The sequence below is a fragment of the Toxotes jaculatrix genome, chromosome 5, assembly GCF_017976425.1.
Source record: "Toxotes jaculatrix isolate fToxJac2 chromosome 5, fToxJac2.pri, whole genome shotgun sequence".
NCBI classification, from domain to species: Eukaryota; Metazoa; Chordata; class Actinopteri; family Toxotidae; genus Toxotes; species Toxotes jaculatrix.
Genome location: NC_054398.1, coordinates 22,197,793 through 22,216,361, shown reverse-complemented (window position 1 = coordinate 22,216,361; position 18,569 = coordinate 22,197,793). Strand labels below are relative to the sequence as shown.

General features: G+C 40.3%; 1 protein-coding gene across 2 annotated transcripts in view; it reads left to right on the top strand.

Annotated features, from left to right (window-relative positions):
- The window catches only part of peak1 (pseudopodium-enriched atypical kinase 1), a 96,876-nt gene that overhangs the window by 43,761 nt on the left and 34,546 nt on the right, over positions 1-18,569 (top strand). For both annotated transcript variants that reach the window (XM_041037898.1, XM_041037899.1), the window contains exon 3: positions 4,947-5,023. The gene's annotated coding sequence lies outside the window, so the exon portion shown is untranslated. The remainder of the gene's footprint in view (positions 1-4,946; positions 5,024-18,569) is intronic.

Genomic DNA, 18,569 nt, shown 5'->3' with positions numbered 1-18,569 from the left:
TTAAGCTTGCTGAATACCCCACAGGCTTGTTGTGATGAAGGAGTGGTGCCAAAGTTTTAAGTATGGATAATGTGCTGAATCTTTGTCTGAGCCTATGATGAATTATGACGAGTCATGATTTGTATGTACCACAGCTTTAGTGTTAATCGCATAGGTTTTAAAAACCATCATGAGCAGCCAGGGTCCTTGGAGAAGATTTGCAGCACATGCTGTAGAAGCATGGGTGTGGAAGAACTGGTTGGACATAGTCACATTGTTTTCTGGTTCTGGGGTTTCAGAAAAAAAAGTGTGAGGTAACACTGCTGGTTGACCAACCGCAGTGCCAGTTTTTAATATAGGGTTTTTAGACTGAAAACCTGCAGTCACTATGGCCCACACTGAAAGTCCAACCTTTAACCATACGAGAGCTGTGCCTGTGATTCCCCAAGCAGTTTTGACCAAGAAGTATTTAATAGGCTACTTCTATATCAAGTCCTCAAATTGTTAAGATTAGTTTGAAACAAACAAAAACAGGCATAATGAATTTCCCACATGTAGGCTTCAGTTTTCTGATTTTCCCACTCTAGCCCACCTGTCGGTGTTATCTGTCAATTAAATGAAGAGTCACAGTGGTAGTTGTCACTGTGGAGCTCCTCTCACCTCCAGCAGCACCCAGGCTGTCACTGAAAATGCAGAGTAGTTTGGAGGTGGTTGTTATGGAGACAAGGACAAGGTAGAGCAGAATGACAGAAAACATCGACAAAGATGATATAGAGGATCCAGCATAACAACTATTCCGATGCCTGGGATGGACTGAATATGTGCATATTCATGACTCAACCAGTAGGACTGACCTGTGTATTTACTGTAAGTCACATCTGATAGTGGCAATTACCTTGTCTGTGTGGCGTCGACTCTGCCACTAAGCTCAGGGTTTTAAGTGATGATTTGTCTGTGGTCTTCCACTGAGCTCTGTTGTTGTGTAAAAGTTTCCGGTGTGTCTTTGCACTCAACCACAGACTTATAGGGTATCCAACACGCCATATTTAAGAAAAACACAGGTCTTACATTTTAAGACAGGCTTGCATTGCAATACCTTAAATTTAGTGGACGATGATGGTCAAAACTGGAGAGACAAACAAACAAAGCCATTTTATACTTTGAATTTAGTATTGTTTTGAGCTTGTTATGCCCACTGGATAACATAGAGTACTGCTGAAATGCCATTGAGCAAGACATAAAAGCTGAAAGGTGACAGTTGCCATAGTGTTGTGTAGATACCTTATGGGGTAATGTCTAAAGAATACATGCAAGCTTTGACTGGATACTTGGTAAGTGTGTGATTGATGAATGGAGTCGGATTCTAGAGTCATTATACCTTAATCCCGATTTCAAGTAGGTATTAAGCACAACTGAGGTTAAATGACTCGTTCGAAGTATTGTTTGTACCAAACACAAGTACTCATTTTAATTGCTGTGTTTGTATTTCTGGTCTGCTTTTTTTTTTTTTTTTTTGGATTCCACAATCTTCATGTTCTTGTCCCGCTGTAGGAGTTTCAGTGGTTTACCCACAAACTGTTTGCCTCTCTGCAGTCCGTGTTAATGAGCCTGAGTCAGCAAATTATGCTCACAAAGCCTCGTAACAGGCCGAGGAAGGTGAGGTGGTCTGGGTGGTCAGGTGAAAAGTGTCTAGGACAACTGCAAAGGTGCCAGCAAATCAGTGCTAATTAGTATTATTATTATTATTATTCAGACACTGGTCCAAACAAAAACCATTATACAGTGGTGCTCAGCTACACTGTAGATATTGAACATACATTTCAAACACCCGTCACGGCAGAAATCAGTACAGTTATTTTCAAGCCGTTCAGTCATGCTTTAAAAGAAAGCACTCAGACAGTCAATTAAAAGCATGTTTACCGCCGAGTGTTCTCGTCGAAAATTCAGACTGTTATTATAGTGTCAGCTACACACAGTCACAGTGTCCCAGGAAAAACCAATAGTATGCTAGAGCTGTGAGTCATGTGGAAGAGTATTTACAGGTAGCAGATGGGCTACTGGAACCAGCTGTTGTTTACTAGGTATGAGATAGGGATTGCAGGGACATGCGTGCAATGGCACCTGCAAACACCACACTTAAATTTAAGTCAGCAGAAATGTGCAAAACAAACCGTGCTACTCTGATACTGGAGCTGCCTCTGAAGAGAAATACCAGGACACAGAGCAGTGGTAAAATAAAGGTTTAACAATCCTGCTTCTGCTTGCAAGGCTGCCACTTTCAGTGCGTTAAAACTAGGTAGAAAAAAAATGAACAAATAACAGAAAATGCCCTGTTGTCATATGTCTACTGAGCCACTTAATCAGTGACTGATCCAGCTGACCTGCTCAGGTCAACTGGAGGTGGCTTTATCGGTCAGCTCCCAGGTGTGTATATCTCTGAGAGTGTGTGGGAGGGCAGTGCATTGTCATTCTTAAGTAACACTCAAAAACTAACAGAGCATAGGATGTTTAATTCTGCTCTAAACCATCATCAGATTTAGAAATGCTGTTCTTGAACTTCTTCTATTATGGAAATAAGCCCTAACTGTCAGGAGCATGGCTCTTGACCCTTCATCTGTTCTACATAGCACTCATGACACAACTAGTTAGCTATTAGTTGTGTTGCTTATCCAAGACCACAGCTCGTGACATAGAAGAGATATTCTGTCTCCTGACTGAGAGCTTCAGCCCTGCACTGTTTAAAGGAAAATTTCTTTTTCCACCTGTGTCTCTTTTTCTGTTTTAGCTATCATTTCTGTGATCAGATAATCACGTAAAATACAGACAAACCTCCAGTTTTAGTATATTTTCTAAACCATATGTTTGGAAGTAGGTATGGTGGATAAGTGGTGAACCAAGCTGTAATTCTAATGGAATGATTTATTTTCTCTTCTCTTTTGATCATGTTAATAGTTAATTTACAGCCTTTTCTATGATTACTCTGCTCATGTGATGCCACTACTGGTCTTCATTGTAGTAATTGTGCCATATTCTGAGATCTTATCAGTTACATTTGTGAAAAAAAAATAATAATAATCAATTTAAATAATGGTCAGAACTACAAAAATAGAATCCAGGTTGTGGAAAAAGTGATCTATTTCCCTCTAATTAGCAGAGACACTGACAATACAGCAAGCTAGGCTTGTGCCTGAGAGTTGCCCAAAATGTACATTAGGTGTCATCAAAGCTGTGGGTGTTGGGTGATAATGTACTGCATAGCAATGAAGGTTGCATAAGAGGCTAACAGGATCACTACATAAAGTTATTCCAGTGTAACTGCATGCCAGTTGTCAATTACTCACACATGGATGAACTACACATAAAAAGCACACATAAAATATGAAGATTTTAAGCTCATGATGAAAAGCTAAAACCAGGTGTGTTGCTACCAGTTTAGTCAAAAATATCCACAATCAGAGATGTTTTAAAGACCCACAGTAGTACAGATGAAGCTTACACACAAAGGTACAATTTAGAAACCAGACTGCATTTATTCGCTGATGTACACCAACAGTTTTATCACCACAGAACTTCCAAGATTTTCTGTCCACATTCCCACTTTGACAGATCATTTTTCCATTCTGAAATGAATAAATAGGCTCATGAATTCAAGATTCAATTCAAGTTAAAAAAAATTCAAGGCTCCTGAGATGACTGTGGCTATTTTTATACCCCAACAAGATGCTTCGTCCTCGGATAACTTAATGCAGAACGGTTTTGAAGATTGAATCCCTAATAGGGGAGGAGGGCTCTGCGTTATTTTCTTAAGTTTTCCTTGGTTGCATAGCAACGCTTGTGGAGCCACCTATTTTGTCTCCCTTTACAACACCTTGAACAGATCCTGCAAAAGCAGGATCGGATTTGCAAATGGGCTGAGCAATTTCAATACACTGAGAGAAAATGTGGTCCACCATTCACAGCTGTCACTAAATCCACCAACAGGATTAGGAAAACTGTTACTGTCCAGTTTATTTCCAGCATTCAGGATCCCAGGACAAGATAAATGCTTACATATTACTAAACTGATCATTGTGTATATACTCAACAATGTAGAACCTGACACACACTGTACATTGACCAGTGAAATATGCACACAAACAGTGACAATCACAACTGTCTTGACAGCTAAGCCTCAAACCACCCAGGATCACCAAAAGATAAAATAGCAAAAGCATTTCATATGCAATTCATTGTGTCATTGCGTGCTGTGGTTTCTGATGCAACAACAGCTTTTCTGCTCTGAGGATGAAAATGAAGTTCCCTGGGTGCTAAGTGTACCACTAAATCTGATATTTGTGTAATGATGCTACTTCTGTTGAGCTGCTCACTGAAGTGTTATTTTCATCATTCCAGACCACACGCAGTACTGCACCCAGTAAAACACCACTTTAAGAGAACTTGCATCATTAGCAATTAATGTTTATGTGCTCACATTTATACAATATATGCACGTATACACATACATTTACTTGAACTACTACAATTAACAAGATATATTTAATACCAACAGAAAAATATCAGGCACTTGTGACCCTGCTCTACCGTAGGCCTGAGAAGCAGTGATTGTTGCTTAGTACAAGACCTCAGGACCCATGTGAAGCTCAAATGAGTTCATATGCATCAAGTTGTACCCATTTGTGTAATAATGTGTCTGTCTTTTTTTTAGACACGTTTGCCCCTGTGCTAAATGTACCAGTAAATCTGCTATCTGTTCTGTAACGCCACGCCAGAACAATGACTTGCTCTGAAAATGAGCCACGATGTTAAAGAGATCTGCCTCAGGCAAACTAACAAAATGCTCTCTCTTCTTCTTCTCTGTCTCCCTTTTCATCACCCTCCCTCTTCATCCTTTCTCTCACACTCTCATACATTGTGTTTACCTTTTTGTCTCTGTGTTTTTTCTCTTTCTGTCTCTCTGTCCTCTGTAGGTTCCAGCAGTAGCTGCTCTCTGCTTCACCACCTTGGACTCCATGGCTGCCACTGCTGCTGCTTGATACACTGCACTGTGAGTATACTCCTTTTTTGTACATGTGTATGTATTGTTCTGTTTGTCCTTCTGTGTTTCCTCTCATGTCCTTATAGGCTTTTAATGGTTGTTTACTTAGCCCATGCAGCATGCACACTTGAATTAATGACTTACCAAACCCTCAGTTTATCCTCTGCAGTAGATGTCTCTCTGTGGCTTTATTTGCGGTGCTGTTTTGAATTGCGAGGATACATATTTTTGACTCTAAAAGTTGATGCCAAGCGAGTCTGGTAACTCCCCATGGACCAGAGTCGTGCTGTGATTAGTCTCTCATGCTGTGTTCATTATTCTGCTGATTCTACTTTCTGCTCTGCTCCAGCTCACTCTGGCATTAGTATGGCAGTGCTGGCTTTCTCCAAAACAAAAACCGTATGCACAAAGCCAGTGTTCTCAACGTAATGACTGACAGACAGTGATAGTGATTACAACTTCAAGCAATGCAGTTTGTCTAATAGTGTATGATTTTCGAAACTCACTCTAACAATATTTGATACAATATAGAACAAAAGTATAACAGCTGGTATAGTATTTTTGGACTAAATGGAGTCTTACCCTCCACTGAGCGTAGTGTCCTAAAAAAGTGTTAATGTGATGCACTACAGCTGATGCATGTAGTAGAACAATATGTGAATATTAGATTATGATATGTGTGACTGTTGTGCCAGTTCTAAATGGTTCATACAGCATGTCAGAAATTGAGTCTTAATGATTTTCAGTAAAAAAATTGTAGAAAGAGTAAGGATCATTACAAACTAAGGACTCTAAGTGCAACAGATAGCGCAAACCGGTGGGTCTGTGCATGGACTGTGTGGGTGTCTTTGGGCTCACCTGCTATTTTGGTTCATGTGGGTGCAGTTGCGCAAAGCGGGAAATAAATCGGAGGGTGTGGTGATTAATAAGTTCACTCGCAAGTCACATCGCTGCTCTCACTTCTCTGAAACAGCAGTGTCAGTCATGTGATGCGTGACAACAACAGTTCAACAAATGGAAAGAGGCTTCTATAGGAAATGACACTGTTGTGTGGATAGTCAGAACAACACAGTATGAACACATGGCACCTCAAATCAGTGACCTCATCATATGACCACATCAATCTTGAAGCTAGTTCAGTTTTACTTGTACAGTATCTGACATTGTAAATGGTCACGTTGTACCGTAGTATGTGACACAGCAGCATTTGCACCATGATGCATTTCAAGAATAAAACATGAAATGCTACTTTTGCCGGAAAGAAAGTTGTAAAGGAGACAATGACACACACACAGGATCAATGAGCCTTTATAATCCCACATTTTCCACTCAAACAACAGCACACAGTCATAACACGGCAGTCTGATGTGTGCAGTATTATGTGTGATGTAGCAGCATGGTGCCATTTCCATGTGATTTAATAAAGGAAAACACAGCGGCGCTACATCCTGACATGGCCCTTCTCAAACCAGAAGGTGCATATTTATCAACACGTGTCCTGCTGTCTTCAGATGACTGCAGGTATTTAATGAACTGAAAGAGAAACTTTTCACATACAGTATGAAGCAGCTGTGGACAAGAGAATCACTGAGCTCTGCACCTGGCACCAAAATATGCACCATTAGGTATACCAGCTAGTTGCTATCTTTGTCTGCTGGTTGGTGTTGGACAGGTACAGTTGTCTCTTTTCCGAAAACAGCTGTCCAAAGCAGATGAGAGCAGAGGGAAGCAGGAAAGTAAAGTTGTGGGCCATAAAACCAGAATAGTGAATAGAAAAACACTAAAATACTCTGCATGGCTGAGGGGAATTGAAAAGTAAGGAAGAAACCCCTTTCACATCACACATAGCCATTTGATCCATGGTCAGTAACAAATGTAAATTTTTGGACATTCCTTTGTTCAGTGGTAAATGTGATGAAGAGGTGTTAACTTTTGTACCTGTTGTGAGGATTTTGTTGATGACACTGTCATTTACCTATTATCTTGTTAATGATCCCTGTTTCCAAATGCCTCAGTGCCAGCTGGGTAAAAAGCAGCCATCTGTGTTGTTGTGTCTCAACAGGTTTAGGTCCAGCTCTGTTTTGTGTGTGTGTGTGTGTGTGTGTGTGTGTGTGTGTGTGTGTGTGTGTGTGTGTGTGTGTGTGTGTGTGTGTGTGTGTGTGTGTGTGTGTGTGTGTGTGTGTGAGATAACAAAAGATACTTTATGTGCTGTACTCGACCTTTTACAAAGGAACACCAGAGAACTATCTTCTCTTCGGTTTTGTCTGGAACATTTTCTTTTCTGTAGTGCTTTGTATTGAGACCTTGAAGATACACACACATACACACACATACTAGGGCTGAACTGTATTGAGACATTTTTTTTTCTTTTTTGCAATATAAACCAGAGGACTTTATTTGGAACGATGCCTAGCCTGGTGAAGCCAAGTCCTTACCGTAGTTCAAGGGAGTTGTGCTTCTCTGAGTTGGGCCAATTTTTTGCAGACAAATTTGAAAAAAAAAATAATGGCAAGCTCTCATAAGATTAGTTGAATTTATGATCATTCCTGAGACTCCTTGGAGGGACTGATGATTGCACATGTGTGAGTTGTGATATTGATGCTGAAGCTGCATATTTTTCATCTCTCCACCATGCCAATGAAAAAATGTGCATGTAGTAAGCAGCAAACGTTGGCTGGCAGCGAAACTCCCCCTCACAACCAGGAAGTGTATGAAATCTTATTTTTGAACTGTTTCTTTTTTTTAATGAGACTCGTCAGGCTCAATTTCACACACATGCACCAACTCGGATGGTTTGGGGCTGGTTGGAGGAAGCAAAGAGGATGAAATGCTTGTTCAGGCAAAGGCAGGGGTGCTATACCTTGTGTGAGCTGCCATACAAATCACACATAGGCTCTGTATTTCAAAGCTTTTGAGCTACGGGCAGCAGGCCATCTTCGTCCCCTGTGCATTTTGCCTGGAAGCAATGGTGGCGTAGGATGGCATTAACATGCTCCTGCTGCCTCTGTCTTCTCCGTTGTCCATTAGTTTCTGCAGCTGTTGGTTTGTTTTGCAGTGACAGTTAAGAACAGGGAGGTGTTGTGTTCATTGTAATTAGATGGTTTGGTATTGTCTTGCAAGCTCCTGATGCCAACAGTTGTTTCTTGGCCCACACTTCTTATCACCTTCCTCAAAGCCACAAAGAGACATGGCTGCTCACACTGCAAAACTGAAAGCAATGTGTGTGTGTTCAAAACAAAAATACAGTAAACACCGATGGACTTGTTGGTGGTTTGTTGTTGTTGTTGTTGTCGTGGTCGTGATTACTGATATAACATTTTTGCTAACTGCCAGAAAGCTGCCTGGATGGTGGTATCCTCTTGTATTACCCTTCATGACATTTCTTTGATGATTTGCTGGAATAAGAAGCTGTCATAGCTTTCTTTCTGGAGTTGATCATTTTTCAATTTGCACACAAGTGATGCCAACTTATCGAAGTTCATCTTTGACATAAAGCTGAAACTGCTTAAGGAGGACAATGACTTTAATATCTGTTTGACCTTCCTGTTGAGATTTTTTTTTTTTTTTTTTTAAATCAAAGTCTGTCACATTTTGGAATGAACCCCCTGATTTCACATAACACCAGAAGACAGCTGCGAATGTTCTCCAAACTGGAACCAGATTTTTGGATTAGCATGGCCATTCTCCAGAGAGCACAGTTAGCAGGCAGAGAAACAGACAAAGCCGTGGTTAAATCATTAGTGAAATAAGCCTGTCCCCCATTACCATCAGCCTAACACAGTCCAACACCACCATGGGAACAGTGAGGGGAATTTCTACACTCCCAAAAACCACTGTTTCTTTTTATTGGTGGTAATTGCAAACTGTTATCAAATCTGTTCCCCCTTTCTCATTTCTGTCTGAGTTGAGCACTGTAGCTGGAGCAGGCGATTGTTCTTCGAAGAAAGTAGGACGAGCTTCTCCAGCAGCTTTAGTTTTGTCTTGGGGCTGTTTCTGTCTTTTGTAGCTTCCTATATATTCTCCCTATATACTCTGTTTCTCACGCTTGTACTGCAGAAAGACTAATTAAGGCCTGGTTTGGCTGGAGTTGAATGCAGACGTATCAAGCCTAAAGGTTTATCGTACTTCTTCTTCTCGTGATATCTTCTTACCTTGTATATTAGTATTCTGAAATATATCTCCGCACCATTGACACAACAACAAAACTGAGCTTTAAATGATTTTTCCATGTAACAAGACTAGTGACTTACTTTCTTGCAATTCTTAGATCATGAATAGAGCAAAGAGCAAAGTGGTTGACAAAGTTACTGACAGAAGAAAGGGTGAACTAGGAAATGTCAAAGACAAACACAGTAAAAGTATGTTCTTTGACAGGAAGTGAACACTCTGTCCGCCTTGCCTTGAAAGACTGCCTGCACTAGTGCAGGCAACTACTGCAGGCCGTCTTGGCAAGTGTGTGTAAGTGTGATATTACAGTCCTGAAGCCAAAAGAATTTTCTGTGATCCCAACTGGTTGCTGTTCCCTGCACCCTCACTGGCATCCAAGGAATATCCAGCACGATGCTGCCCTCGATGTTTCCTGGTGCCAAACAAGCCCTCTGTTCCTTGGGGGAGAAGGAGTAGAAGCAGGGAGGATGTTAGTCAAGGGGGGGAGAAAACCTTCATGAGCTCTCCATAGTCATCACCAGTCTGCCCCTGGCTAATCACTGTGTCAGTTTTACACCAGTGTGTGGAGAGTGAGCGAGTGAAACAGTGAGAGTGTGAGGGAAAGAGTGTGTGTGTGTGTGTGTGTGTGTGTGTGTGTGTGTGTGTGTGTGTGTGTGTGTGTGTGCGTGAGAAAGCGAGAGTATGTGTGTGCTGGTGTGGCAGTGTGGGTGAGAGACAGAGAAAAGAGAAAACTGTGTGCGAGTGAAAAAAAAAAATTCTCATGATGACATGCTTGTTATTTATAGCCTCACAGCCGGATTGAACATTAATACAGACCTGCTACAGTACTGCAGCTTGTGTGCAAGTAATTCAAGGTTTGGCTTTTTCAGTTTGTATGTATGTACGATAGATGAAATCTTTATTCACTTCCTCCTTTTTTTCTGTCTTGTATTGCATCCAATAAGTTATTAAACATGGTCAAAGAAGGGTGGCTCATGTTTGACCGGGGCACACAAAACGCCTGTGGGTTTCACACTGAGAGGACTGCAGATCTGTTTTGCCAGCCTCCTCCTGACTGTTTTCTTTGTGGTTTATGTTAAAGTCTTCTTTTCTGTGCCCTCTATAGTTTTGACACCACTGGGGATTTCTGGAGTAGTGTTATTAAGGAAAAAAAAATCTTCCTTAATATAGAATTTGCGTATGATTTTGGACATTTAAGATGTTTTTCCTCTACACAAATGGCTCTCCTAAAGCTGAAAAGGACAGAGTCAGTTCTCTAATCTGTGATCATCATGTTGCACGTTTTTACCTGTTCCCAGTGACAAGGAGTTTGTGAACACTGAGGAAGCACACAGTGTGATTTTCCTGGAATACAAGGAACATTTTGTTCCCATTCAGAATTTATGTGATCAGGTAGAAATTATGCACATATAAATTTGTGTAAGAGGTCTGTTAGCTCTGCAAAATCAGCCTTGTATTTATTTTCAGTGGGACACGTTTAATGACATCAGTTACTGCCATTAGTTTAGAAATATCCAGTAATTTAATAATGAATGAGGAATTTTTGGATGTAGTAAGGCTGACAGGTACAAATATCTTTAGGAGGCCATTTAAAATACCATCCGTTTCTCATAGATTGCGTAATCCTTGTATTATCAAGGTTAACAATCATTCTTTTAAGTGTGTTCTTATAGTATGTGTTGCATAGCATAGACACCTGAGAACTTCACTATAATATTACATAATGTGTTTAAGTTTATTTATTTCCTGAAAAAGTCATGAATTAGCATCTTTTTGGAGTGTTTTGTGTCTGGGTACATATATCTGTGTGTTGTTTTTGTATAATGTATTATGGACTCCCACACATCTGGCTGTGTCTGCTCTGCCACTCTGCTGGTGTTTGTGTGGAGGCCAGCGGGTTGGTCTCCCCAGAGACCTGCACTGGCTCTTTCCCAGGCTAGACTGCAACAACTCTCCCAGAGCTTGCACAACACCAAACACTGCACTGGAATGTTGTTGCTTTCTTTTTTTTTCACTTCTTTTTTTTTTTCAGTTTTGCTCTCCCTCATTCACTGTTTGTCATAGAGTTTCTCTTACTGATACTGATCACTTGAATACATGAATATGCTTCTTCTTACCCCAGTAGACCCATTTGATACTACAAGCCACTCTTGCCCACGCAATGTAATTGCAAACCAATAAACTTGCATAGCGACTATAATGCATTAATTCACCTTTTAACTCGTCTTGTTTGCATGATATATTTTGAGAAACTGCATATTCAGCCTCCAGGCTGCAAAGAGGTAGATAACATGATGGTTTAACAAAGTGGGTCTTCTAACAGCCTTCAGCCTGGTGGAGAAGTGTCAGATTTTGATGATCTCTCTCTTAGTTGAAGGGTTAAAAATACATCAGGAGATTGAGACGGTCTGTATTGCACATACACGTTCCTACATGTGCAGGTGTGCTTTTATCACATAACCTTAACTTCTGGGTTCCAAGCGGAGACCAGAGATCTCATCATCTATAGAGTATTTTTGTCTTTGCAGTTTTCAAAGATTTTGACATCATCTGATTAAAAAAAAAAAATGTAATAAACAGCCGAAATAAAATAACTTGTCATCAAACTAAGGCTAAGATCTCCACTGGATATACTGAAACTGAACAGTGTTCTCTCTCTATCTTGTGGAATTGTTAAACTATTGAGACTGACAATTGGAACTGCCAGGGAATACGGACTGAGCCCTGCTACTGCATCGAGGACTTTGTTTTGACACTATCATCTGGCTTTGCATTGCCTCTTCCAAGTCAGATCTGTCAGTGAACCAGGGAGGTGAGCTTATAATAAGGTTGTTTGGTTGTCACATTACTCATCGCTGTCTGTCAGCACTACACCCAAAAGGGCTTCTATAGTCCATGTTTTTAGTTTGTTTACTCTGCTCAGATTGCAAGTGACAGATTCACCCAGTGAAAATAGTGAAACAAAGAAGAGTGTAGATTATGATTTGATTATGGTTAGATAATACATCTGTAGCAGCAAGATAGTTCATCTGTTCGAGAAACAGTAGTTACACCTAGAGCATTTATTTAAAACCCAGACTTAGACCTAAAAGCTCATGTGAAACAGTTGTCTTCACTTCAAACGTAAAGTAGACAAAAGTGTTTCACTGGCAGGAAAGAAACTTCATCACTTAAGCCGTTCTTATACACATTATTATTTTGTCATGTTTTAACAGCAGTGTGACTGTCCTATGAACTTGATTTACCTGCATGTCCCAGAACCCGTGGATGCACACAAAACAGCTACATGACTTTCGTACAAACATACACATAGGGCCAGCTATGGTACACTGACGCACACACAACTCCCTACCCTTTATACACACAGACATGCACACGCACAGAGCCAGCCGTCTAGTCCCTTAGTACATCACAGTGGATTCGGTCCATTACACTCAGTCCATCCTGTGTTTCATCAATATGGATGAGCCCTTGATGCAGCATGAACACTGTAAAGACCAGTCCACAGTAAAAACTAATTCTCAAGAATTAAAGTGGCTTTTATGTATCATTGCATAGTATTAAGTTTTTATACCACCAGTAGTCCCCAAATATTGATTAGTACTCAAGTCTTTACCGTGGACTGTCTAATGGTCTTCTAGGGGATTTGAGGGAGGTGATGTTTGCTACAGCAGCATGAAAACTGCAAATACAAACTTGGTCACAACGATCATTTACTGACAGATGATAAAATTTTGTCCCTTGTGTCTTGTAACATGCTGTGTGGGCTATGATATTTTTACATCCACTACAGTGTGGTTTTCCTGTCTCTCTCTCTCCACATCCCTCTGTCTGTTTGAATTTTGCTGCCTCTCTTTCTGGCTGACGGTTGCATGAAGGGATTGGAAGGTGTTGACATAGGATTTTTATTTTTCAAAGGTGTTGCTGTGTTATTCTTTGTAATATGTAAGATTTATCTTTTTTTTTTTTTTTTCCCTGGGATTTATACACACGATTTCACCACCTGTAGTTACTGTGGTAACATTATTTCCTGACTATCACATTAAAGATTCATCAAGACTTATACACTAGGTTGTACAGTATGCATTAAGTTTGTAATTGGCTTATAAGATCTTGACTTTTCTCAGAACCATCTATGGTTGGTAAAAGGTTGCAGCTGAAGTGATGTGGATAAAGTCCTCTGTGCTCTCTTGGTGGTCTGTGTGTTGTCAGTTTACGGACTTGTTTGGATTGTGAGAGTATCTCTCAGGACGTTCTGTAGATTACATACCATGTCACTCACCACCACTCAATTGTTGGTACATACATCTCATAGTTAAATCTGTGGGTGGAGCTTTGCTTTACTTGGCTGTGTCTGTGTGAGCTGTGCATGTTTTGTTCCAGTCTGTTTTTCTCTGTGCAGGTCACATAAACTTTAAGGGTATGATTTACACGTCATTATGTAACCGAATTTGTGAACCCAACACTCATGAATCTCTGCAGCTAACAAATCTTAATTGGAAATAGTGTTGTCAGGATAGGAAAATTATGGCTTCAATATCATACCTGCCTCAGTATCTTGGTATCTTGATACCAATACTGAAACTATACCACAAGCCTGATCTCATTCATTTTCATTTTTAAATATAATTTGACTAATTAGAAAGCTGACTTTAATTGTTGATGCCACCCTGGAGCTCCTCCATTTACTGTGAGCTAGAGGCTGATATTTGTAGAATGTGTGTTTCTTTCAGTGATTATAGCCAAAAGATGTTCATTGTATAGCTAAATATTAACACTGAAAAGACAGATAAAATGGTACAATATGTGTCCCTTTCAGTTTTCAAACTGTCTCAATTAAAGAAAAGTTTCTGAGCAGAGACAAATTTAACTCAAAAATGAGAGAATCCATTTACTAAATAGTTGGTTTTACTCAGAACACACGTTCAATTGAGGAGCTAATGGGAGTCATACATGCAGAAAAGCTCCTTCAAACTGGAGTGACATACAGTGGAATCATTTTGGCAGCATCTTTCTGTGGATACAAGCTGAAATTTGGTAGAAATTGTGAATTACGTGGAACAAGTCAGCCATGACTCAAGAGTGGGTTTGCTCCTGAAATTGAAAGCTGGTTGTGCCCACACTCCCATACACACACACACATACACACTCAATCATACCCTCACACACGGCTCAGGAAGATTTTGCCAAAATCAGTCATTGTCACACACTGTAGGTAATGTCATTCCACATTACATATCATTGGCATTCTGATTTTTTTTTTTTTTTTTCAACCAGACAGTTTATGCTAAAAGAGACTGGATACACACCTTCAGCAGCCATGGCTAAATGAAGAGATTAGTCAATGGCACCCACTAACTATACTTTGAGGTGGCCTTGCCGGAGTAGCTGGGGGAGATGTTTGAAGGTCATCACTTTAAATCCCTGGATGAGCTGAGAAAATCTGAGGAAAGGAGGCAATAAGTACAGCCAGCACTTCATTTACTGCTGTCAGAGTGCCCTTCACCAGAGTACTGAACTGAACTTCTCAGAGCCGGGAGTTGTACAACCTGTACACTGCTCCCAGCTGTGGCTGTGGATAAAATCCCCTGCAATGACTAGGTTAAATAATTTATAGATAGATAAGATAGGTAAGGGATGGATTGGTGGGCAATTAGTACAGCTCTTGCCAGGCTTATAAATTAACCACACTGATGACCCTATGTTACAGCATAGCAGATATATCAGCATCTCTGTGGATGCTAACTGATAAGTAAGTTCAAAACAGCTTTTAAGTATCATATATATTTATGTTAATGTAGAAAGACAATGTATTACTGTATGTTTCTCCTGAAAGAGAACTGAAAACACAAACTGTTAGAAAAGCATTTATTTGCCTCTTTCAGAATGAAACGGAAATAATAATGTATTGGGATTAGTTTAGCTTATGTATTCTTTTTAAATTAAGCTTGGAAACGGTTTAGTCAATAACAGATGGGTCTGTGCAGACAGCGAGGAAATGATCAAATGGAATGATTTCTAATAACTCACACAAACACCTTCTGGTGTAGAAAAGTACTAAAGTACTTCCACTGAGGTTTGACTAGACATAAACAGCATGAATGCTGTAGCATTAAGTGTAGTAGAAATGACATTGGTTGTACTGTATCACTTAAAGTAATTCAGTGTGTGATGCTGTTTCTATTCCAAGTAACATCTTGAAAGCTTTTGATATAATACTGTAAGAACGAATGATGGTGGATTCTTTGTAAAGAACTTGCGGTGACAGACACTGTATTACTGTCGCCTTAACAAACAACTGAGTACGCACTTTTCTCCCACTGCCCAGCTTCTTGCACTGCAGTTCAGCTCCTATTTCATATCTATTCTGCTCTTGTCTATCCCACTGCCACGGCTGTCTTATCATTCAAGCCCTCTGCCATAAAGCGGCAGAAAATCCCATATCCCATCTCCTCATGGCTTCAGCTTTCAGCCTCAGTTATTCCACTATTATGTACCAGGCTCAGCGAGCTCCCACTCCCTCTGCATGAACGTGTTCTGGGTAGGAAACGAGCCTCTGTCCTCAGCATACTGACTTTTCTCAGGGGAAAAACATTGCCTCTCTGTGGAGAGGTGAGTGTGGTAGAACCTGATTTGAAATTTTCAGCGTGAGCTTTATGTCTCTGGTTTTGATGCCTCACTTCCTTACGTCTCAATCTCTTCATCTCTTTTTCTTTTCAGTTCTCCCTGTTTCCTTTTTTTTTTGGTCTATTCTCTCTCTGTTTCACCTGATCTCCCCCCATTCACTGGCATTGTATGTCTAAGCAACCTCATGTTAAAATATAGTCTTCTCCTCATACTGAATAGCTTGTCCCAGATGAGACCATATTGACCAACCATTCGACCAGTCGACTACAAGACTACAGCACTATTAGCTACATAGTTTGTCTTTCCAAACAAATACTCTGTTGCTTTCTAGGTGCACTGCTGAAATATGGGACTGTGCTGGCACTGAAAAAACTGATAGAGAGTCACTGAGCGACTTTCTTAGTCTGTGAATGTCCATACACTGGACTAAAGACCCTGTCCATGCTTGTGACAATACTTACTGCTGTACAATTGCCGCAGGGGCCGTTGAGGTTTTGTATATCTGAAATCAAACCTTTTTGCCCTTAGAGCTGAACAAACTGGTTCTTATAGTGATTCTCTACATTACAAGAGTAACTTAACAGAAAATTCACCGTTTTGATTTAGTTAATTATACAGTATATACAGTCACTTCATTATACTGTTGTTTGATCCTGGTCTCAGTCTAGTTTTTTTTTTTTTTTTTTTTTTTTCAAAACTAAGTCCATCTGTAAACAAACAAATAAATAAATAAAAACTAGAAAAGGGGAAACTATGATGTTGCCAAGTACTCCATGCCCCAGAATTACAAGGCAACATCACATTCACCCCCACCCCCCCGGTCCCCACATCTAAATTCAAAAGTCACTTGTCAGCAGTGTGAATACTTTGGAGCTGTAATTTGCAAAGACATGGGGGGCTTTGAGCATTTAATTAAAATTGGCAGTAGCAGTTGTAGAACAGCTACTACTGGGTGGTAGTCTGACTCTTAAGTGGGTGTGTTCAAGCGAAAACAGTGTCAAATTGTTCTTTAAAGATACGAAGAAGTTGCTTTTTTTCTCTGCTCACCTATTCATGAGCTCACTTTTAGAAACACACACCTGCAGACACCATAATCGATTCCCCCTTCTTTTTGTCTAGCCAGTCAAACAGCCAGTCACTGGTCTGCCTGAGTCAGGATCAATCTAAGCATGTGGAAACCGGGGTAGAGATGAGATTGGGTGGTGGTACTCTTCTCTGGCTGAAATGTACTGGTTGCTAAATGCACAGTGACATCTTGGCAGTCTGTCTCTGACAGGTCCCCAATGCTTTATCTCCCTCAGAACGACTATTTCTCTGGCATGTCAGTTCACTGAGCTATAACTGATGTGAGAAGTGATGAGGGAAGCCTCAGGTGTATAGGATGAATGAAAGGGATGAAATGATGGTGTAGAGATGGGAGTTAAAAAATGGGCTGTTGATATTCAAATACTTCCCTTTGTGAAACACTTATGTATAACACCAGATATTGAAGCAAAGGCACGTTATTGTATGTTTTCTTTGTTTTAGAAATGTAATATTTGAAATTATGCATTCAGGGAGGAGGTATGATCTCATCAGAGATCAATAACAAATAAATAGAACTATATGAGTCATGTATAAACCATTCTAAAATTCCCACTGAGCACATTCAGCTAAATTGGGTTGGGATACAGTTAAAGGGCCATACTGAAAAAACAAAACAGACAGACAGACAGATTGTCTGTTCTTCTATTGCACTGTGACTGCACTCACCTTACTGCGTAATAAACTGATTTCTTATTTTTTAAAAAGTCTCGCACAAGGGGTAAATATTTTATGCATGAGTCTCACAAGTGTTGCTTTCAGTAAATAAAGTTCTATCCCCACCAGTCTCTCCTCAGAAGTTATTCTTATCCCAGTACAAATCTGGGTCTCACTTGGCAGTCCCATGGGGCTTGTGTCTTGGTGGTAGTGGCACCAAGTAGCAGGTGTTGTGTGATATCTCGCCTGGCACAACACCAGACAGCGTTTGCTGCTATCAGATCAGGAGCAGATGGTCACAGATCGAGGGCTAAAACTGCATCTCGTAATGGCTAACTCTGCAAGTGCAGTTGCAGAAACCAAAACCCGCCCTGGAACTTCCCATCATATTTGACTGTCTTTGTTTTTAACGAGGCATTGCTTTGTTGGTTTGTGGTGTTTGTCATCTCTGTGACTGGTTTGTTGTTTTCAGATTTTTGCCATTGGCAGAAAGCCACAAGTGGCATCAATGGACTTTGAGCATTTCAGTGGGTTTGCAAAATGGAATCATGCATTTAAGCATGGATGTGTGTGTGTACGTGTGTTTTTTTTTTTTGTGTGTGTTGTGCACGCTCAGCATTGCCGTAGCCTCAGCTGTGTTCATACAGCTGTGAGATTTCTTTATATCTTCCTGTGGCCTACCCACATATCAGAATCTCTGACAGCACAGATGCGAACGCTCACTTCCACTTTTATAGAGTGGTCAAAATATTTTAACACTCGAAGGTGTCTACACATGAAGTCATTAATCTGGAGGTGAAATGATCATTGGATTGATCATTAATCTCATTTTTTTTTAGACTGACCAGATGAAACAAGCAGTTTGAATATCACTGTGTGCTCTGACATTGTGATGGGCATTTAACATATTTTCTGACATTTTATAGACAAAACCATCAATCAATCGATTGATTGACAGGCAAATTTGAAGGAACGGTTCCAAAAATGACTATGATTTATAGATGGACTGGACTGCATTTAT